This window comes from Wyeomyia smithii, chromosome 1 (assembly GCF_029784165.1).
Source record: "Wyeomyia smithii strain HCP4-BCI-WySm-NY-G18 chromosome 1, ASM2978416v1, whole genome shotgun sequence".
NCBI classification, from domain to species: Eukaryota; Metazoa; Arthropoda; class Insecta; order Diptera; family Culicidae; genus Wyeomyia; species Wyeomyia smithii.
In genome coordinates this window covers 143,430,722-143,453,868 of record NC_073694.1, presented here as the reverse complement: position 1 = coordinate 143,453,868, position 23,147 = coordinate 143,430,722, and the positions used below count along the sequence as shown (strand labels likewise).

The 23,147-nt window shown below is 39.3% G+C and overlaps 1 long non-coding RNA gene across 1 annotated transcript in view; it reads left to right on the top strand.

The window, feature by feature from the left end:
* Positions 1-22,066, top strand: part of LOC129718128 (uncharacterized) — a 49,937-nt gene extending 27,871 nt beyond the window's left edge. Inside the window, exon 2 of the long non-coding RNA XR_008726810.1 lies at positions 21,420-22,066. This is a non-coding gene — a long non-coding RNA (uncharacterized LOC129718128). The remainder of the gene's footprint in view (positions 1-21,419) is intronic.
* Positions 22,067-23,147: the final 1,081 nt, after the last annotated feature.

Below are 23,147 nucleotides of genomic sequence, written 5' to 3'. Positions count from 1 at the left end.
CAGAATAAGTTCAGTGATTTGCGTATTTTTATTCTAAGCCTTTCCTTAATTTTTTAGAAAGATTTTCGTTTACACTTGGCGATATTGTGCCTGTTGTGTTTTTTTGCTCAAACAGCATTTATAAGACATAAGCCTGTCAACGGTATGTTGTTGAATAACCACCAAGAATCTGAAATTATTCCTATTACTTCTAAATCAGAATTAATTACATTTTCTCACAGACAAAAAATTTCATCTATGAAATCCAACAAAATTTACATTATCAAGATGAATGGAGTAACCGGCACGTGCAGGTATTCTGGCTACACGCAAAACTTTTCCTTATTACTTTAGAAACAATAGCGCAAAATTACCTTTTAAGTAACAAATCCATTACTAAAAAAGCAATAAAATTCTTCCCCAGACAAGTAACAACACATACTGTCATATATTTAGCACGTGTTATGAGAGTACGACTATCTAATAATGGTCGTTTCAACCACATGCAACGTTTTTTCTGCCGAAAAATGCTCCCTTTCCACCTCAAGTCAAAAAAAATCACACACCGTCGCATAAGTTGCACATGTTACAAGTTTTTTCAATCTCCAATTCATCCGGTGGGCGTGTATTAGTTCGCTCGTTGTATGCATACGGAGTAGCGAAAAAATATGACAAGAGCTGCCAAGCAACATTACCCGGCCATAGAGTATGCAAACGTTGATGATTTCAAAGACTTTAAATGCGCCTTATAATGACATCACGATCTGTAAACTGCGTCAGAGAAAAATAAAAATATTCGCTTTCTTGTAAGCTATTTACAGCACATAATCATTGGTTCATGGAAACTCATTTGGACCTGTTTGAATATACAAAACTCGTGCCCATCCAGAACAATATTCGCAACTTCGGCAACTCTGGTCAGACAGTATTACATATTTCCATTTCAAGTAAACACTGGGGGACGAAACGAAAGTGTTTCTAATTGGACATTTGAGGTTGACGGTTGAGATTCTGATTATGTGTGGATGAAGGGAGACAAAAATGAACCAGATCGTTGCATCAATACAAATGCAGCGAGTGAAGTCTTGCCAACACATGCATTGCGGTGCTTGGCTGTATGTTCTCCTGCAGAAACACATACAAGCGTGTGGCCGTCATAATTTTTATTACTTTTTGTTTGTTACTTTTTGTGTATAATGCGCAGTCATAAGACACAAAAAGTAATAAAAAATTGACCAAAAGTAATAAAATATTCCCCGTTTACGTTGGGTGTAGAGACCTGCCACCTGCGGAAGATACGGGGGCCAAAAACGGGAGAACGTGAATTCCAGGCAATAGATCTTAATGCGGACACTCCATTTAAACACAACATCTACTACAGTGGCGGCGTCGGAGCAGGAAGAGGACGAGGAGGAGAGTCCCATGACTTACAGTAAGTGCCCAGGACATGACATCAGTGTCGTCATCGGCAAATGCCCAGGTCGGACAGGAAGCCTTCTTTCACCTTGTAGATGGTAGAGAAAGCTTCCACTCTACTACGAACAATAATGACCTTAGGGTTATCAATCACACTGCAGCCAGAGGCCATCAAATATACAACCGTTAGATAAAAAAAAATATTAACCCATTCCCCGCCATATAAACTTTAACAGTTTAACAACTATACTTGAAATTTCTAACGATGAAAATATTCTAAACAGTTAGAGCATAGATTGATCTTCAACATGCAATACAGTTTGTGCCAATTATGCATGCGGTTGCTGAGTAATAAGAGTTTGAATGTCATTTTTCGATGCAAGATCTAATTTCTCTCCGCGGGGATAGGGTTAAAGTAACATGAAGTAGTCTTGATGGTCCTCGAATATTAGTACTATGTAGTACAACAATACTGAAACGAATAATTATCTTGTTAAAGAAAAAGTGTGACCGTTGTCCGTTGATCGTTGTGATTGTTGTCCAGGTTTGAGAATTGATTGAAAAATGACGCAACCGCAATTTTGACATACTTTAGCATTGTCAAACTGTGTACTATTTACAAAAGAACTACATGAAACGCCTTACATACGAACGACTTTTGATTTTCTCATTTCTTCTGTTCCTTTTTTATTACTGAAGTTACACAGTTTAGTATATGACAATGACACACAATTTAGTATAATGACACTTATGCATTTATTGCTGAGTACGCTTATTCAAATAATTTGCTCGTTTTCATCGGTTTCCTTATAATTAATTCATCTTCATACTTTCAAAACAATATTTCCATTTAATCCTATCTTTAAACAGCCGGTAGATGCAATCGATGGCTACGCCGCCAAATTCATCAATTCTATTAAGAACTTCTCCGAATGTGCCTCCGACAGTGATGATAGTATCTGGCAGGAGAAAATCTATACAATTATGTTCTCTCTTCTACTTTCCTGCGTCCTCCAACATAGAACAAATACAGATGTTTGCACTGCCGAATAACTGTGTCTCCTACCCTCGTCGAGTTCTTGAATTTCCTCGTATTGTAACCAGCGCGAAAACTGCAAAACACAGGCTATTAAGAGATGCAAAAGGTGGAAACTCTCCCTCCATAGGAAGTAGACCTCATCTGCGTTGAGGAACTTCGTGTTCGATAATTAATGTGACATTGAATTTCACGGCAGCAACTTACGTGAATAATTATTTATCGCTTGGAACGTAGATTTACGGCGAATTGATACTCAGTTTGTGAAATCTCACAAAGAAAAGTATTTTTTCAATAAAAAAAAGTCTGTTAAAAATAAATACTGCAAGGTTTCATTTGCATAATAACGAGGTTTTGGAATACAATTCGAAGCGTACTTTTTATTTTCTTGAATAATAAATAAGTTTACAGCAGTATTGTGCCGTGTCAAATAAATGTTGTGAAAAAAAAGTTTACAGCAAAACATAACTTATGCGAAATTGTTGTGCACATTTTTGTCGTATTAAACATTGAAGAATGCATTGATCAAAATTCTATTTCAGGTTTTTTGATACTAACTTGAACTAACTCAAATTTGCTCAAACTGTATGAATAACCCTTTCGCACACATCTATGTGCGCATTTTCAATACTTCAGTAGCACCATCTAACAGTAGCTCGCAAATAGAAAGACGACCTACAATCCTTGTATGTTTCACCGCCATCAACAAACATATCATATTACCAGAGTGAATTTGCTTCGTAAACAACGGCATTGAGATATTAAAGCAACTGTACATTAGGGTGTCCCAAAATTGCACAAGTCTGGGGCTCACCCTCCAAATGATAGAAAATGGTGTTACGGACAAACTTTTGTTCGGCGGCAGCTCTAGAAAATAATGTTTTCAACTGGCCCCGATGACTTATTTGAAAAAATCGGCTTTTCCTATGTTAAATCCAAAAAACATGTCCAGTTATTCAATTTTCCATGAAACCTAATCCTTTTATTTTTTTTACAGGTTCCTTAGGGTCTAAACTACAAGGGGAAAATTCGTTTCGGGTTGATTATCGTCAATTTATTTTCCTAAAAAAAATTTTATCGTTTGGAAAAGAGATTTTTCAAGTATACTTTGACATTCAATCAATAAAAGTGGGTATTATACCAAATGCTCTCACCAACTGAATACCATTAAATGTTGGGAAATTTTATGGGTTACAACATTGCCAAAGACTACATGGCTCTGAAATAACTTGATTTTGAGTTATTCGTGATTAACTGTGGAATAAAAAGTTACATTTTGATGTTTTCCAGTACTAAAATGTTCATTTGCCGTATCATATAGTATTATAATTTCAACTAAATCTCCTACTACTCAAAAGGCCCGTTCTGCAGGGTCATTGGTAACTGTTAAGCTTCAACATTTCGATTTGGCATCAAGATAATTCTTTCTATCCAGGCCTTGGGATCTTCCTGAATAAAAAAAAACTTGATATCAAGCCGTAGTCTATCGAAATAACTTTAGTGACTTCTTTGTGAGTCCACTAAGTTTTTTACAGATGAAAATTTTTTCACTCTTGAATTGTCGTTTTCACTGCTCACCTTTTTCAAGTTTTGTACCACCTTCCTCTTCGAGTCATCATTTACATTTCTATCGAAAAATAACAGGCTAACATCTGAAGATACCACAAGTGCAGTCTGCAGACCCGGCACCGTACCGAAGTCATCGGAGATTGCGGGTCCGAGTCCCATCTGAATAAGTTTTTTTTTTCTAATTTTAAGCCGCACTTTCTGTTCATGTTCATTTCTCGCATCCTCGTTAAATTACATACATTTCCTCCCCTTTAGTAAACTTGATAATATTTATTCAATTTCTTCACTTGACCTTGATTATTGTAGGAAAACATTAAAATTCAACTTTTTATTTCACAGTAAATCACGAATAACTCAAAATCAAGTAATTTTAGAGCCATGTAGTCTTTGGCAATGTTCTTCCCCATAAAATTTCCCAACTTTTAATGGTATTCGGTGTGCGAGAGCATTAGGTTTAGTACCCACTTTTATTGATTGAATGTCAAAGTATACTTGAAAAATCTCTTTTCCAAACGATAGAAATTTTTTTAGGAAAATAAATTGAAGATAATCAATCCGAAACGAATTTTTTCCTTATAGTTTGGACCCTAAGGATCCTGTAAAAAATATAAAAGGATTAGGTTTCATGGAAAATTGAATAACTGGACATGTTTTTTTGGATTTAACATAGGAAAAGCCGATTTTTTCAAATAAGTCATCGAGGCCAGTTGAAAACATCATTTTCTAGAGCTGCCGCCGAACAAAAGTTTGTTCGTAACACCATTTCCTATCATTTGGAGGGTGAGCCCCAGACTTGTGCAATTTTGGGACACCCTACTGTACATACACATCAAGCCACGATTCAGGAAAATCGTTTTCCATCTTATTTGTTTTTATTTCCATCTACGAAACTGTAGCTGCTCTTGACAGCTTGAATTGTTTCGGGTAACTTAACTGCCATTTCGGGCCGTCCTGCCTTGCAAAGGAGAATAAATAAAACGTTTTGAGATAGTCACAAAAATTTTAAAAATTCATCAGGAAACTCAATCTGTTCATTCGTTGTTTTGCTTTCGTCTCGATTAGACGCAAATTGTTCATCTCCGTTTGAGTTTGCAAAATAACAATACACGAGTTATCGTACGGGTGTTTTTTTGTCGATTAGTTCTTGTGCTGCGCGATAACAATAGCCGGTAGTTTATCGGCAGAAACATCTTCTGCACACTGGTAGGGGCAGGCTACCCCGCCAGTGATCCGATACGCAGCTGATATATCAGCAAGAATAATTCTCCCGCACCGCTGTTACCCCGCTAGCAGCACGGACCACCATACGATCGAGCGAGTGGAAGTCAACTACAAGTGGCATCTACAAGGTCGCGTGTAGGATACGGCCACTGTGTCACAACACGAAGCTGGATCGTCATTGTTTGTTCTGCGGAGACGCTCGATTAATCCTACTATCAGCCGTGAGGTCGTGACTTAGACGTTCGGTGAAGTATTCACTTTAGAATTTTTATCATTATTATTAATAGTATTATTATTATTGTTATTATTATAATTATTATTACTATTATTATTATTATTATTATTATTATTATTATTATTATTATTATTATTATTATTATTATTATTATTATTATTATTATTATTATTATTATTATTATTATTATTATTTTTATTATTATTATTATTATTATTATTATTATTATTATTATTATTATTATTATTATTATTACTACTATTGTTATTAGTTTTAGTATTACTGCCTTTTTTTATTTTGATCCATTGTAGTTTGAAAAATTGTTTTTAAAATTTAATAGCAACTACTTGACCCCCCCCCCCCACATTCGAATATTTATCGTTTGTGTGCGGTAGAGCGTAACGCTCCCGCAAAATGGACGACATGCAGGTGCAACTATTCCTGGATGTGGAAACAACTGGGGAAGAGATTGAGATCTCCCCCATCAATTCCCCTCTACCTTCCCCGCTACCTAGCCCCGTACCAAGGGTACCGGCAACACGGGTGAAAGCTAACCCAGATGCTTCGAAAGGTCCGTTCGTAGTTTACTTCAGGCCCATAAAGAAGCCTCTAAATATAATTCAAATCGGCAAGGACCTGGCAAAACAGTTTTCGGACGTAACCGAAATTACAAAGGTTAGACCGAACAAACTGCGAGTTGTTGTGAGTAGCTTGAAGCAAGCAAACGCAATTGCTAGCTACGAGCTCTTCACGAGAGAGTACCGCGTGTACATCCCTGCCAAGGACGTGGAGATCGACGGTGTGGTTACCGAAGGAAGCCTCACGGTCGATGACATTTTGCGTCACGGGGTTGGCTGCTTCAAGAACCCCCTGATTCAAGATGTAAAGATACTGGATGTCAAGCAATTGCATTCAGTATCCATCGAAGAAGGGAAGAAGAAATTCTTCCCTTCGGATTCCTTCCGTGTAACATTCGCCGGATCCGCACTGCCGAACTACATCTCTTTGGACAGGGTTCGTCTGCCTGTACGCCTGTTCGTACCGCGGGTCATGCATTGCCAAAACTGCAAACAGTTAGGTCATACAGCCACCTACTGCTGCAACAAGGCACGCTGCAGCAAGTGCGGAGGCAATCATGCTGAGACCGCTTGCAGTGAGGATACTGAAAAGTGTCTTTACTGCGAGGGAACTCGGCATGACCTTTCGGCGTGTCCCGCGTACAAACAGCGCGAGGAAAAAATAAAGCGTTCCCTCAAGGAACGATCAAAGCGCTCTTTCGCAGAAATGCTGAAGAGTGCTGAGCCACCCTCGACAGGAAACATCTTTTCCTTTTTGCCAACCGATGAGGGTACATCTGACGATCCCGTCGAAGGGTGTTCTTATGCCATGCCAGAAGGATCTAGGAAGAGGAGAATGATCAACTCTCCTAATCTTTCTCGCAAAGGTCGCAAGATAACCCCTAGCGGAATGACCAATAAGCCAACACAAAAAGGAAGCGGTGAAGAAAAACCGAAGCAAGTACCTCCCGGTTTTAATTTTAAATCAAACCAGGAGTACCCACCGCTTCCTGGGGCACCAAAAACCCCTCGGGCACCCATTTCTCGATCAGAAGATAAAATAGAAACAGGGTTCATAAAATTTTCTGATATTGTGGACTGGATATTTAAAACATTCAACATACCAGATCCCCTACAAAATATTCTTCTTGCCCTTCTTCCTACAGTGAAAACCTTTTTGATGCAACTAGCAGCAACTTGGCCCCTTATTTCAGCTATCATATCTTTCGATGACTAATACGGCGAAAGAGGTTAGGAATTTTATCACTGTATTACAGTGGAATTGCAGAAGTATCATCCCCAAATTCGATCTATTTTCTCATTTAATAAATACATACAATTGTGACGCATTTGCGCTCTGTGAAACCTTTCTCAATTCAAACGATCAACTCAATTTCCACGATTTTAACATTATTCGTCGAGATCGAGACTCACACGGTGGAGGGGTACTTTTAGGGATTAAAAAGTGCTATTCCTTCTTCCGAATCGACCTCCCCTCGATCTCGAATATTGAAGTCGTTGCCATTCAAACGAATATGAATGGAAAAGACCTATGCCTTGTTTCGTTATATATGCCTCCATCCGCGCGGATTGAACAGAAGCATCTCACTGATATAGCAGAGTTGCTTCCCGCGCCTTTTTTGATATTGGGAGATTTTAATTCTCACTGTTCGCTATGGGGTCGCTGTACGATGACAACCGATCTTCTTTAATCTGTAACTTGATCGACGACTTCAATATGACAGTTTTGAATACTGGGGAAGCGACACGTGTACCTAATCCTCCAGCACGTGAAAGCGTGCTTGACCTATCCCTTTGCTCGACATCACTAGCGTTAGATTGCCGGTGGAAAGTAATCAACGATCCCCACGGTAGTGATCATCTTCCAATCGTTATATCAATTGCTAATGGTTCAACTCCCCCGAACCCAATCAATATTTCCTACGACCTTACACGTAATATTGATTGGAAGTGTTATGAGTCTATTATAGCGCAATCTATCGAGACTCACGAGGAACTTCCTCCGGAGGAAGAATACGCGTTCTTAGCTGGCTTGATAATCGACGCCGCGACTCAAGCTCAGACGAAACCGATACCCGGGGTAACGATTAGACAGCGCCCTCCCAACAAATGGTGGGACAAAGAGTGCTCTGAGCTGTACGTGCGAAGGTCCGCGGCGTATAAGGACTACCGGGAGTACGGCACTGTCAACCTGCTTCGAAAGTACGAGGCACTGGGCAGGCAGATGAAGAGCTTAGTAAAGGCGAAAAAACGCGGGTACTGGCGGCGGTTCGTAAACGCGTTGTCCAGGGTAAGAGCGATGAGCACTCTTTGGGATACCGCCAGGCGCATGCGGAACCGTGACGTTTCGAATGAAAGCGAGGAGTATTCAGCTCACTGGATACTCGATTTTGCCAAAAAGGTCTGTCCAGACTCTGTACCGGAACAGAAAACCTTTCGCGACGCGTTATTAGTAACTACGGAAGAGCCTCCATTTTCGATGTTGGAATTTTCAATGGCTCTCCTGTCGTGCAACAATAAGGCTCCAGGGTTAGATAGAATAAAATTCAACCTGTTGAAGAATCTACCCGACTCTGCAAAAAGACGCTTGTTGAATTTGTTCAACAAGTTTCTTGAGCTAAATATTGTTCCGCATGACTGGAGGGAGGTAAAAGTCATTGCTATTCGGAAACCCGGGAAACCTGCCTCTGATCACAATTCATATAGGCCGATTGCGATGCTCTCTTGCCTCCGGAAATTAATGGAGAAAATGATCCTCTTACGGTTAGACAAATGGGTCGAAACAAACGGTTTACTTTCAGATACTCAATTTGGCTTTCGCCGGGGCAAAGGGACGAACGATTGCCTAGCGTTGCTTTCTACTGAAATTCAACTAGCCTTTGCTCGAAAAGAGCAAATGGCTTCTGCGTTCATGGATATTAATGGGGCTCTTGACTCTGTCTCTGTAGAAGTTTTAAGCGCGAAACTTCATTCGCAGGGACTTTCACCAAATTTGAATAACTTTTTGCTCAATTTGTTGTCAGAAAAGCATATGTATTTCTCACATGGCGATTCGACAACTTCCCGAATTAGTTACATGGGCCTCCCCCAGGGCTCATGTTTAAGTCCTCTCTTATATAATTTTTACGTCAATGACATCGATGAATGTCTTGCAAATTCATGCACGCTAAGGCAACTTGCAGACGATAGCGTTGTATCCATTACTGGTGGCAAGGCTAGCGATCTGCAAGGACCATTGCAAGATACCTTAGACAAATTGTCTGAATGGGCTCTTAAGCTGGGTATCGAATTCTCTCCGGAGAAAACTGAGCTGGTCGTTTTTTCTAGGAAGCATAACCCAGCTCAGCTGCAGCTCCTACTAACGGGTAAAACGATCTCTCAGGTTTCAGTCGCTAAATATCTCGGGGTCTGGTTCGACTCCAAATGCACCTGGGCTTGTCATATTAGGTATCTGACACAAAAATGCCAACAGAGGATTAATTTTCTTCGTACGATTACCGGAACTTGGTGGGGTGCTCACCCAGGAGACCTTCTAAGGTTATACCAAACAACGATATTGTCAGTTCTTGAGTACGGCTGTTTCTGCTTTCGCTCCGCCGCGAACACGCACATTATAAAATTAGAGAGAATACAATATCGTTGTTTGCGTATTGCCTTGGGTTGCATGCAGTCGACCCATACGATGAGTCTTGAAGTGTTAGCGGGTATTCTTCCGTTGAAACATCGTTTTTGGAATCTCTCTTACCGGTTGCTAATTCGATGCACAGTTATGAACCCATTAGTAATTGAAAATTTCGAGAGGTTGGTCGACCTTCAATCTCAATCCAGATTTATGACTTTATATTTTGACTATATGGCTCAAGATATTAATCCTTCTTCATACGATTCCTCCAATGTCGCACTTTTAGCTACTTCTAATAATGCTATATTCTTCGACACCACCATGAAACAAGACATTTCTGGTATCCCGGATCAATTGCGACCCCAAGAGATCCCTAAGATTTTTTCCAATAAGTTTAAACATGTTAGTTATGATAAAAGGTTTTTCACTGACGGATCTAATCTAGATGAGTCCACTGGCTTCGGTGTTTTCCACGAAAATTTTACCGCCTCCTACAAACTCGATGCTCCTGCTTCCGTGTACGTCGCAGAACTTGCTGCTATTCAGTACTCTCTTGGAATCATCGAAACCCTACCCATAGACCACTACTTTATCATCACAGATAGTCTCAGTGCCATTGAGGCTCTGCGATCAATGAAGCCTGTGAAGCACACCCCGTATTTCCTGGGGAAAATACGGCGGTTTTTAAGTGCTTTAACAGATAAAAATTACCGGGTTACCTTAGCGTGGGTCCCTTCTCATTGCTCGATTCCGGGTAACGAAAAGGCTGACTCTTTAGCTAAGGTGGGTGCTATTGACGGCGATATTTATGAAAGACCAATTGCTTATGATGAATTTTATAGCATTTTGCGTCAGAGGACACTCAACAGTTGGCAATCATCATGGAATTCAGATGAACTGGGACGGTGGCTACATTCCATTTTTCCTAAGGTATCGACGAAAGCATGGTTCAAGGGGTTGGATGTAGGTCGGGACTTCATTCGCGTAATGTCCAGACTTATGTCCAATCACTATACGTTAAACACGCATCTCTTTCGTATAGGGCTTGTAGACAGTAATCACTGCGTTTGTGGCGACCATGACATCGAGCATGTTGTTTGGTCGTGTACCGAATACTGTGGTGTTAGGTCTGAGCTTATAGATTCCCTTCGGGCCCGAGGAAAACAACCGAACGTACCCGTTAGAGACATTCTGGGAAGCGGTGATCTCCAGTACATGACACAGCTATACGTGTTCATAAAACACGCTGGTATTAAAATATGAAACTCTTCTATCTATTTGTTAGATTACCATTCCCGCTACACGCTGAAAGAAGATGATACACTAAGCTGGAGACACTCAAACGAAGACTCGGCATCTTTATGTTCACGCAGACACCTCAGTCCAAACTGCTCAAATAGAACATCACTGCTTAGCCATGTACAAATAAATAAGTCGTATAACTCAATATAGTTAAAATCAAAATTGTAACTCCCCTCCTCTCACCTTAAATCCCCACTAGCTCGTAGTCGGCCGCGAGAATAAAGAAAAGGCCTCCCTCTTTTCCCTGCTAATTTAGAATTTAAAAAAAAATGTACTTGGCTCAGCTAAACATAAATTGTATCGTGCCGTGTCAAATAAACTATTTAAAAACTTAAAACTTAAACTCAATCTGTTCAATCTTATGCTTCTGCAAAAGATAAGAAGCGTAACAAACAAAAAGTCTTCTATAACAAATGGTGTCCAAATACACCTCAATAGATTAAAGCTGTTGGAGGCTTGCAAACTTCATAGGAAAAGGAGGATTAACCCCTAAAATTAAAGGTTTAGATGTTGAAGACCATGCACTTCGTTAAAGAGTTGATGTTTCAATAAATTTATCACATTTATTGTTTATTCTTATGTTTTATCATTTTTCGGCAGTCGCAAAGTGGAACAAGCTCAAAGTCGTAAGCTTTCTTCATTTACTTTCTAAATACTAGTTTTATTGATACACTAAGAAGAAATTTAGTATATAAAAAAACTTCAGAGAATGACAATAAGTTTAAGCTCGGAACTTTACCGCTAGTGGTGCTACAAACTCTAACTTTTCAGTCGTGAAATGCTGCCTTTAGCGAAATTGTAGATAATGTTGTCACACAAGACTTTGCTTTACTTTTCTTCTTGTTTTAGAGATATAACGTTTTATATTAGACAGGTCCTTGAAAATCAAATAGCTCTCAAATAGCTGCAAAACTTGTGGCATTTTGAAAGCAAAAATGTTCAACATTTATTTGTATACTAGCTGACCCGGCAAACTTCGTCCCGCCCATTTTGTGTTTAATTAAATAATTTTAAACATTCCAAATTCATTGAATTCTTGCGATGTGTTTATAGTCTGCAAATGCACGACGAATCGGCCATAGGATATGATCAAAGTCAAAAGACAAATCGTTTGAAATGATTAGTTTTATCGGAAAGACAACATCCTCGACTTTTGGGTTCTGTACATCACCTTTATTCTGAATCATGTTTTTCTGACATCAATCTGACCCCGGAAATACTCATATTGGGTGGTATTCAGTTATTCTGGTTGTTTTCCAGAAACTGCAAGTGGTCATCTTTAAATTCAAAATGGTGTCCAGGGTCAATGTTTGGTTTCTATGCATCATCTCGATTACAAAAATATCCTTATTGAGTTTTATTCGGTCATTTTCGGCTGTTTCCCAGACGTTGCCATCTTATAATTCAAAATGGTACCTGAGGTCAATTTTTAGCTCATTGCATCATACTGGTTCCGGAGATACTCATATTGGATGGCATTTGGTCACTATAGGCTGTTTTACAGAAACAGAAAGACGTCAACTTGGACTTCAAAATGGCATGTGAAATCAATTTCTGTCCTCTGAACCATTCTGGTTCCGGAAATATTCATATTGGATAGTATTTGGTCATTTTCGGCTGTTTGTCAGACACCGGAAGTCGCCATATTAGGATTCAAAAGGTGTCTGTGACTGATTTTTAGCTTCTGTGCGTAATTCTGGTGCCGGAGATAATCATATTTAATGGAAAGCCATTTTAGGTTGTTTTCCAGAAACCCGAAGTTGTCATCTTACAGTTCAAATTCAAATGTTGTCTAAGGTCGATTTGGGGCTCCAGTGCATCATTACGATTCCGTAAATACCCGTATTGGGTGGTATTTGGCCACTTTCTGCTGTTTTTCAGAAACCGGAAGTCGCCATCTTGGATTTACAAATGGCATTTGGAGACAATTCCTGGCCTTCAAGCGTCATTCTGGTTAAAGCAACACTCATATTGGGTGGTATTTGGTCTTTTTCGGGTGTTTTCCAGAAACCGTAAGTCGCCATCTTAGAGGTCAAAATGGTGTCTGTGGTCGAATGTAGCTCCTGTGTATCATTTAAGTTCCGGATATTATTATATTGGGTGGAAATCGGCCATTTTAGGCTGTTTCCCAGAACCGGAGGTTACCATCTCACAATTCAAAATGTTTTCTGAGGTCAATTTGTGGCTTCAGTGCATCATTACGAATTCAGAAATATCCACATAGGGTGGTGATCGCGCACGATAGGACCCGTTGTGTAAAACAGCAGCAAACGACACAAAGACGGAACGGTGATACAAGACAAAACAAAAGCTGCTGTTGTGTTGAGTGCACGGCCAGCCGACAGCGGCGGTGGCTCCGAGCGTCACTTTATTGTCTATTTCTTGTGATCGTGTAGATAATACTCGAATTGGATTGCCGGCTGGGGAGCTGCGACAAACTGCGTTCTGCCGCAACAGGTGGTATTTGGTTACTTCCCGCTGTTTTCAGAAACCAGATGTCGCCATCTTGGATTTAAAAATGGCATTTGGAGACATTTTCTGACCTCTAGGCGCCATCTTGGTTCCGGAAACACCAATATTAGAAAACGGAAGCTTTCATCTTGAATTTAAAAATGGCGTCTGGAATAGAGTGTTGGCTCCTGTGCATCGACCTGATCATTTTAGGCTGTTTTCTGGAAAACCTGGTTGAAATGGTGCGAAATTTGTGTTTTATTTGTATGGGACTCATAGAAGAGAGAGTGGTGTCAAACCATTATGGACATATTTGTTACCCGTAGAAACATTCACCTGCCAAATTTAGTTCCATTTAGTTGGTTAGTTTTCAAGATGTGCAGAAATTTGTGTTTCATGTGTATGGGACCCCTCCCTTCCAAAAGAGGGAGGGGTCTCGAACTATCTTAGTCATCTTTCTCGGCCTCTAAACCCCGGTTCAGCAGTTTCCAAGCCTATATGGATCAGACAGACAGAGCTTCATTTTTATATGTTTAAATTATAGCAAGAAGTCTTAAGAAAAAAAAAAAAAAAAACAAAAAGTGTGCACAAACGCAGATTTGAATGAACTAAGAACACGAATGTTATAAAAATTATTTTCCCCACGAATCGTATAAGATTCAAAGTTTCAACTCTTTCTAATTTTTACACAGAATAACAAAAATGATTGCTACTAAGACCGCACACACTCGTACGTGTCAGCTGCCAAGTAATTTTATTTCGTGGAAACTTGAAGTTATTGAGAACATTTCTACAAAATTTCATAAAGATCTGGCCGATAGGGAGAAAGTTAGCGCGATTTTCATCGCGCCTCGACACGGCCGCATAAGCTAAACTTGAATCTTTATATGGAATTCTGCCGTGTTTACGATTGCGGTGAAACTACTGAACCGATTTTTTCGATCTTTTTTTAAAATGTTCGTTAAAATTCCCCGGATCAATCGGCAAAGACCTAGGCTACGAACACGGAAAAGGATTAGGATAAACGATTGGAAATTGGGTACTTGGAACGTCCGATCTCTCAATGAACCGGCGTGGGCTGCTTGCTTGCTCGAGAACTACAGCGGCAGGGAGTCGAAATCGCAGCGATTCAGGTAATTCGATAGCCAAATTCCGGAGAAAGGGAATTCCGTTCACACACTTCTTTCAAGTACCACATCTACTACAGTGGCGACAAAGCAGCGGAACGGGGCGTCGGTGCCGTAATGCTGGGAAAATAGAAAACAAGAGTCATCCGGTGGAGGCCCGTAGATGACCGTATATGCGTGTTGATGATTAATAGCAAACTCTTCAACTACAGTTTAATCAACACCTACGCACCGACAAACGACAAATCCGATGAAGTCAAAGATGAGTGCTATGACAAGCTTGAACGAGTGCCCAAAACAAGACGTAAAAGTCGTCATCGGAGACGCAAACCACAGGTTGGGAAAGAGGAATTCTTCCGTTCAGTCATTGGAAGACATAGCCTCCACTCGTCAATCGATCACGTGAGCAAGATCGCGCCAAATCACCGATGGTCGAATATCGACCATTTTCGATTTGAATGAAACTTTGCACACGTATTTGGCTCAGAAAACTGAGCATTTTCCACGGATGGAGCGATTTTGTACACCCATGAGTTACATTCTAAAAGGGCGTATGCCTTTTGGCATAGGTTTTATTCGAAGCATTGTAGCCCAGAAACCGTTGGTTGTATAGAAAAACTGTCTGAGAATGAGTTGCAGGGAATTAAAAATGCATCATAAAAAAATATACACTGTACAAAAAAAATTTTTTTTGACCAAAAAAAATTAAAAATAAACATTAAGTTTCAATTAAAAAAAAAGAGTTGATTTTTTTTAATTTTTTTTTTTTTTAAGAAACTTGACGTTAATACGCAACTTTAAAAAAAAAAAAGTCCAGGATGGAGAAATGAAAAATATTTTTCTTATGGTAGATTAATTTTTTTATGAAAATTCTAATTCAAACATTTTTCAAAACATTTGTATTCTGATGATTTTAAAAGATGCAAAGAGTCATTTTAAATCAAAAAGTTTTCAAGTTATTTCTAATTTAAGCTCGAACAATTATTAAAATTTAGGAAAATACACGTTTTTCTTAATTTGTCCATGGTTCTCCAGCAAAAACCATACGTTCATTGGAATGCTTCATCAAAAATATACAATTCATTCTTTGACAACAAAACGATTGGGCGAACGGTTCTCAAGAAAAGAGTTAAATGTTCTAAGTGATATAAATATATATAAAAATCAAATATTTATTTTCGAGTTTTATTATCTTAGGAACATATTTTTTTATGACATAGATACTTTACAGAACTAGTTTCACCTTATATTTTATATACATCATAAGTAAATGATTCGTCATCTTTTGAAAACAGCTTCGTTTGTATCTTATTTTCTGAAATCGGAACAAACGAGTGATACTTTTGTGTGCCAGCTATTATTTTAGATTTTTTGAAAATAATGCTCCATTCTGTTACTCCTTGTTTATATTCTTCATATGATACCCAACTAAATGACATTTTTGATGAATTTTCATTACTTTTCTGATTAGCCCAATCATTCAATTAATTTGCGCTTGTAATGGGAAGTTCATGTTCTTTAGCTAAACTTGCATTTCTTGCCATTCGTTTTAATGTGCAACCAATTGCATCGCATGGGCCTTTACCATGAGAAGTCGCAAAAAATGCCACTCTGCATCGACGTTATATCTTGTTTTGAACTTGCAAAGTTTTTTCTATTTTTGTATTGTGAGGCAAAAAACACCTGAAAAACACCTGAACCGCAACAGTATCATGATGGAGTACTTCCGATATTATGATGAAGCTGATATTCTTAAGTGTTCCAGATTCTGAATAGTAAACAACGAAGGGATGAATGATGGCTTGACTATTATTCCAATAACTACATGAATCACAAATTGATAGAGACGTATTAAAATGAGCTTGACTGTTCAATATTTTTAATTTTGCAATAACGTTTTCGTTTATTTGCGTAAGCTTGATGAGCACCGATGATCAGGAAAGGGTTTACAGCATTTGGGCTTGGTGTATTCCATTTTCACTTTATTCATCTTCACAAAATGCAAACTGTTACTAACACTCCTGGAGAAGTGCAATCGTATTTATATACGGAAACAGATATTATAGGTTACCCAGGAGGTAGGTAGCTTACTTTACAAACAGTTGTTATTAGTAAACAAGTAGATAGTGTTGCACGACAATCATACGTGTAGGTAGGCTAAGGTACAGCGCCTGAGTTATTTATCCAATCGTTTTGTTGTCAAAGAATGAACTGTATATTTTTGATCAAGCTTTCCAATGAACGTATAGTTTTTGCTGGAGAACCACGGACAAATTAAGAAAAACGTGTATTTTCATAAATATTAATAATTTTTCGAACTCTAATTTAAAATAACTCGAAACCCGATGCCTTTAGAATGTTAACTACCAAGAGCTTTTTGATTCAAAACAACTCTCTGCATCTTTTAAAATCATTAGAATACAAATATTTTGAAAAATGTTTGAATTAGAATTTTCATAAAAAAATAATCCACCATAAAAAAATTATTTTTCATTTTTCCATCCTGAACTTTATTTCAAAAGTTGCGTATTAACGTCAAGATTCTTTAAAAAAAAATAAAAAAAAAAATCAACTCTTTTTTTTAATTGAAATTTAATGTTTATTTTTAATTTTTTCTGTCAAAAAAATTTTTTTTTGTACAGTGTATATTTTTTTATGATGCATTTTTAATTCCCTGCAACTCATTCTCAGACAGTTTTTCTCTACAACCAACGGTTTCTGGGCTACAATGCTATGCTAAAAGGCATACGCCCTTTTAGAATGTAACTCATGGGTGTAAAAAATCTCTCCACCTGTGAAAAATGCTCAGTTTTTTGAGCCAAATACGTGTGCAAAGTTTCATTCAAATCAAAAATGGTCGATTAAATTTTCGCGTATTTCCAGGCGATTTGAAATGATTTTTGCTCACGTACTGATTGACGGTCGGCACTTTTTGGATGTTTCTGATGTTAGGTCTTTTCGGGGACCAAACATTGACTCTGAGCATTATCTCGCCGTTAGTAAGATCCGCGCACGGTTGTCGAACGTGCTGAAATATCGCACAGAGAGGACGACGCGTTTTAACATTCAGCGGTTGCAAGCTGATGGCGTGGCAGCAGAATACGCCAAAGAACTGGATCGACAGATCGCAGAACAGGAGGAGGAAGGAGTGGAAGACATAAATTGACTGTGGAGCAGTATTCACGGTGCCATCGAAACGACTGCGAGAGAGGTGGTAGGTACGACGCGTTGAAGACAGCGTAATGGCTCGTTCGATGCCAAGTGCCAGAGAGCGACAGATGAGAAGAACCGTGCCAGGAGCCGCATGCTCATTGCGGCTACGCGTCAGTACAGAGAGAGTTACAGGGGGCAAGAGCTGGTAAAAATAGAACCAACCGTCGGAAGAAGCGCGAGTACGAGGAGCAGGTGCTCGCCAGCGCAGAGGACAGTTATGCTCAAAACGACGTGCGGAGCTTCTCATGTGCGGAGCCGGACATGTGTAATGACAAGGACGGCAACCTGCTTACTGATAAACCGACGGTTGCAGCCAGGTGGAAGAAGCATTTTCAGGCGCTATTGAACGGTGAGGAGCCGGATGAGCAGAGCAGGAACAGAATGACGATTATGAGTGAAGAACAAGCTGTGGAGTTACCAACACTTAGGAGGTTAAAAAGGCGATTAGTGAACTGAAAAACGGCAAGGTCGCTGGAAATGATGGTATCCCGGCCGAACTTCTAAAAGCGGGAAGCGAGCGGCTGTACTATGTGATCCAAACGCCGAACGACTGGTTGGAAGGCCTCATATGCGCTATCTATAAGAATGGTCATCGACGTTGCTCAACTCCGCATTTAAAGTGCTCTCCTGAATCCTGTTCTTCAGATTGAGACCGTAGACGGAATCTTTTGTAGGTGAACACCAGGCTGGTTTGCGACAGATCCTCGATAAGTTCCGGGAGTATAACCTGCAGACGCGCCATCTGTTTGTGGATTTCAAGGCGACATACGACTCAGTGAAAAGAAACGAGTTGTGGCAGATCATGCTGGAACACGGTTTCCTGACGAAACTAAATAAGCTGGATCGTATGATGCTGGTGGGATCGAAATCATGCGTGCGGATAGCTGGCAAGACATCAGCCGCGTTCGTAACGTTGGATGGACTGAAGCAGGGGGATGCGCTCTCTAACTTACTATTCAACATCGCCCTTGAAGGTGCAGTACGAAGAGCAAACGTGCAAAGAAACGGTACGATCATCACGAAATCTCACATGCGTATCGACCGTAGAGCCGTGGAGGAGGCCTTCGTACCTTTTAAGAGGGAAGCAGCGAGATTAGGACTTGTCATTAACTCTGCCAAAACGAAGTACGCGGTAGTTGGCAGGGAGCGTGGGAGTTCTAGTGGTGTTGGTGCTGAGGTGGAGATAGCTGGGGAACGATTTCAAGTGGTTGACGAATTCGTTTATCTTGGTACGCTTGTGACATGTGACAACGATATGAGCCGTGAAGTGAAACGACGAGCTGCAGCTGCGAACAGGGCTTCGTAACCAGCTAAGGTCCCGTAGATTGCAAACTCGCACAAAACTAGCGCTGTATAGGGCGCTGATGCTGGTAAAGTGAAGGTAATACAGCGAGGCAGGCTTCAGTGGGCTGGACATGTAGCCAGAATGCCTGACGAGAGAGCCGCCAAAAACTATCTTCAGTAGAGAACCAGGAAGAGGCCGTCGACTCCGTGGTAGGCCTCGCACGCGGTAGATGTGCGCGGTTGATGTGTGCGGTGGATGTGCGCGATGGAAGAATGTGCACGATCTGCTGGTGTACGAGGAGACTGGAGAACGGCTACCCGAAATAGAAGAAGCTGGACATCTCTTATTCGTTCGGCCCTAGACCAGGGAACGGTCCGTTAGCCAAAAAGTAAAGTAAGTATTTTTACCACTGCCTTACAAGTGAGGACGGAAAGGACGACGAGACAATTGTTTCGTGCAACAATATAACAATATAACGAAAATATTATCATTCATAATAATCTCACAATCCACTTTCCTGTTTCTTCTCATCACATCCAAAATGAAATTTAAATCTTATCTTTAATATTACTTCTAATCGAAAAGCTAAATAGCATTTTCAAGAACGTAAAGATTTATGACAGAACGAAACAGTCACACGTTTTGATCATTGAGTTTCGCAGCACAACAAATAAATTTATATTGCATCATATATTCTTCGTAAAAATAGTAAAATTTTATGTAAGGGCCTTACGATCGCTTCTCTGTCGCCAGTAACCACCAGGCTACAACACACTTTCGAAAGTTAGACAAAACAAAGTACAGTCATAATACACTGGGTCGTGAACATGACACAGGTAGAAACATATTGGATATTAGCCAACTTCTCAATTATTTTGGATATTAGCCAAAATTGTTTCACATTTGCTGCCTTCCCAAATGCATTTTTTGACAATCGGCTTCCGTAGGGACCTTGTTTAGGGTGTTTACCATCACGAGAAACTGTTTTCTCGATTTTGGTAAAAATGGCACATTTGCCAATTTTTGAATTATGGGCAGTACACGCCTCTACAAGCAATTATAATTGCTGATACTTGTCGGGAGTATCTAACAAGGCTCGGTAAAGAAGAGCAGTAAAGGTAAAGGTAGATAAAGAAGGTAAAGGAGCAGTATAGTTAAACGAATAAAAGTATGAAAGTCCGTCACTTACCACGGTGGCTTTCATTCTTTAACAGTTGTTAGAGATGCGGAGGTGAACTTGGTCCCTGGCATCAACGATTGTAACACTTCCTTCCTTGCTTCCCTAACCGACCGTAAGAACGTAGTCGACGCCGTTATCGATCTATACAAAGCGGAAGCTACCGAATTGTTATTGTACATTGAAGATAGTAAACAATCTCAAATTAGCCATCTCACAGTGGTTCTCTGTGCAATTGTGAAATGAGCCAAAATCTATGGAAATATTCGATCTCGAAACTACTCATTTTTCCCTACGTAGTGAGGAAACGCTCGTAATAATTATCACAATAAAAAAACTTATATTTTAGTAGCACATTTTAGCTTTCCAACCACTCATTGATTATTACATTTGGTACAATTTTTGGAAAGCTATTAGCGTTTCAAATCTTGCGACATTGAATCCTTGCATGCTTAATTCAGTGTTCACAGGATGTGCCTTAGCGTTGTAATGAAAGACGCAGTCCTGAGGCAAAAAGAATATTTATTTGCTGGTATTTAAACTAGTATTAATTCCGGCCAGTATAAATACTCTAACCTACTTTTTGGTATTATTGAACCATTGAAAACAGTCAGAGCTGCTATGAAAACGTTTGAAGAAATAAATAGGATAAAGTAATTATAGATGTGTTACTTGAAATAGCCTTCCATTTTAGTATTCGCAAAACAAAATACGCTCAAGTGTTTGAAACGAATAGTAGTTGTGTGTATGTGCTCTGAACTAATTAGTTGATTAGATGTTAATAATAATCGAAAAGATGAAAGAGAAACTGTGAACGTACCGTCATTCACGTGGAATTTACTGAGCCATCACTACCGGCTCTACAGTCAATCTTCTTGCATGCGTGGGCAAAGCTTTGTTTGAATGGTATTTTCACGCGACACATGTATACCTACATAAGTAGTATATAAATAACGATGGTCAGTCCAATCATGCATAATTAATTTTATTGTTTTCTTATCGGTCTCGGTATTGCTGTAGTAGCCCAAGTTTTTTTTCTAGACCAGATTCAGTTAGTTGGATGAACCCATGAATTAATCATAAGGCGATAACATCACACACTACCCAATTTTTAAAACAAGCTGAATAGAAAACAAAACATTGTTAAGAATCAATATTGAAATATTCTGGAAATGAATAACGTTATCGTTCTTTGGTTTCCTTTCCAGAGCTTGATAAATCCATAGTCCGGAAACATTGCGATTGCTAGCGGTACCCGGTGCGAAACATACTTTCGCATTCCTTTCTTTTCGGTGGATTCGCCATGGAAGGCGAGGTGAGTGTTCTGCTGGTGATAACGGTGATAATCGGTACAGTACTCATGACATCCTTGCTTGCCTGCTATATATGCGTTTTTCGGCAACTGTGCTGCTCCAATGACATGGATCTGGACCGGGGGTACAGCCAGAGGAGCTCCAAACGAACCTACACACATCGCGATAGTACTAACATGGCAGAAATCACGAACATCACTAGTCAGCAGACGGAAATCGAGAAAGTCTAGCTACGGTCGGGCGAAGCAATTACTTCGCTCTAATGAACCCAATGTATGCCTCCTTAAAATAGGCGCACGTAGTTTTCAAATTGAAAAGCAGTCACGCGATATCGGTTTGTCAACTCCATAAACAGCGACGAAACGATATGAGATCGTGAATATTTGTATACTCTGTGTAGATAAATGTTAGGATAAAAAAAATGTGAAACTACCCTATCGCTGATCTAGCGTTATTGCCACACAACAAACCAATCATCATAATAAAACTATCCAACTATTCGTGTCAACGAAAAAGTTGTGAAAATTTCCAATTACTACAAACCGGTAACTTTTGTTTGACATTAGAATGATTATTGAGAACAATTACCCTAATTTTGTTGTTTACTAATCTTATTTAATCATTTATAGACAATACTGGACAAATTTTAGAAAAAAATATTGAAATGCTATTGAACTCTACAGTAATTGTCCAATCTGACGTGATTGAGATGAACGGAAAGAGCCAACACATCAGGCATACTGAAAAGATCCAAACGACTTTGCAATTAATCCGTTTACTACCATGACACTACTGCCTGAAGTTAAACCTGTATCTCAGAAAACATCTACTAGATCACATTAGGGACCATACTTAAATGACGTAGCATTTATGGGGGGAGGGGGGATATCATCATTTTGTGACAAGCTGTGACAAAAGGGGAGGGGGGGTTCAGTAAAATCGACGTAGCATTTTTTTTAAAGACTGATTTTTTTTGCAGGAAAGATGTATACTAAAAATACACTAAAACATTGCACAAAGTATTGCAGCGAGATCCACATACATAATCACTTAAATTTCCAAACACACAATCTGTTTTGAATACAAAAATCGTTGCTTTTTTGTGGCTTTTAATAGTGAAGATTACAAGATACTCGTTTCATTTCCGGAATAGTTTCTGTGTTTTCTGCAGACACGGATCATACTAAGTTGTTTAAACACCTTTACTCCTTGTACCAGAACACAAGCCCTTCGAAGCAGAAGATGCAGTCACGAGTCTATAAGTTGTAAATAAATTGAATTAGACACGTTTTTTTTTTCAAATATTTTTTTTTGTATGTATGTTACTACAGTAAGGGTTTTTATTACGCGGGGGATACTACCTCGTAAAAAAAACCGCGTTAATTCAAAAATTCGCGTAAAAACAAGGCACTAATTCAAAAATCCGCATGAAAAACCGCGTAATTCAAAAATCCGCGTAAAAAAATCACGATAATTCAAAAATCCGCGTTAAGTGAACCAGCAAGAAGGGCTTTGAAAATAACCCGAGACGCTCTAGAACCAGTATTTAAAATTGTCCTCTTTGACGGTCATTCCGGATCTTTCGAAGGGCGTTGAGTATTTTTTGGACTAAGTGTTATACTA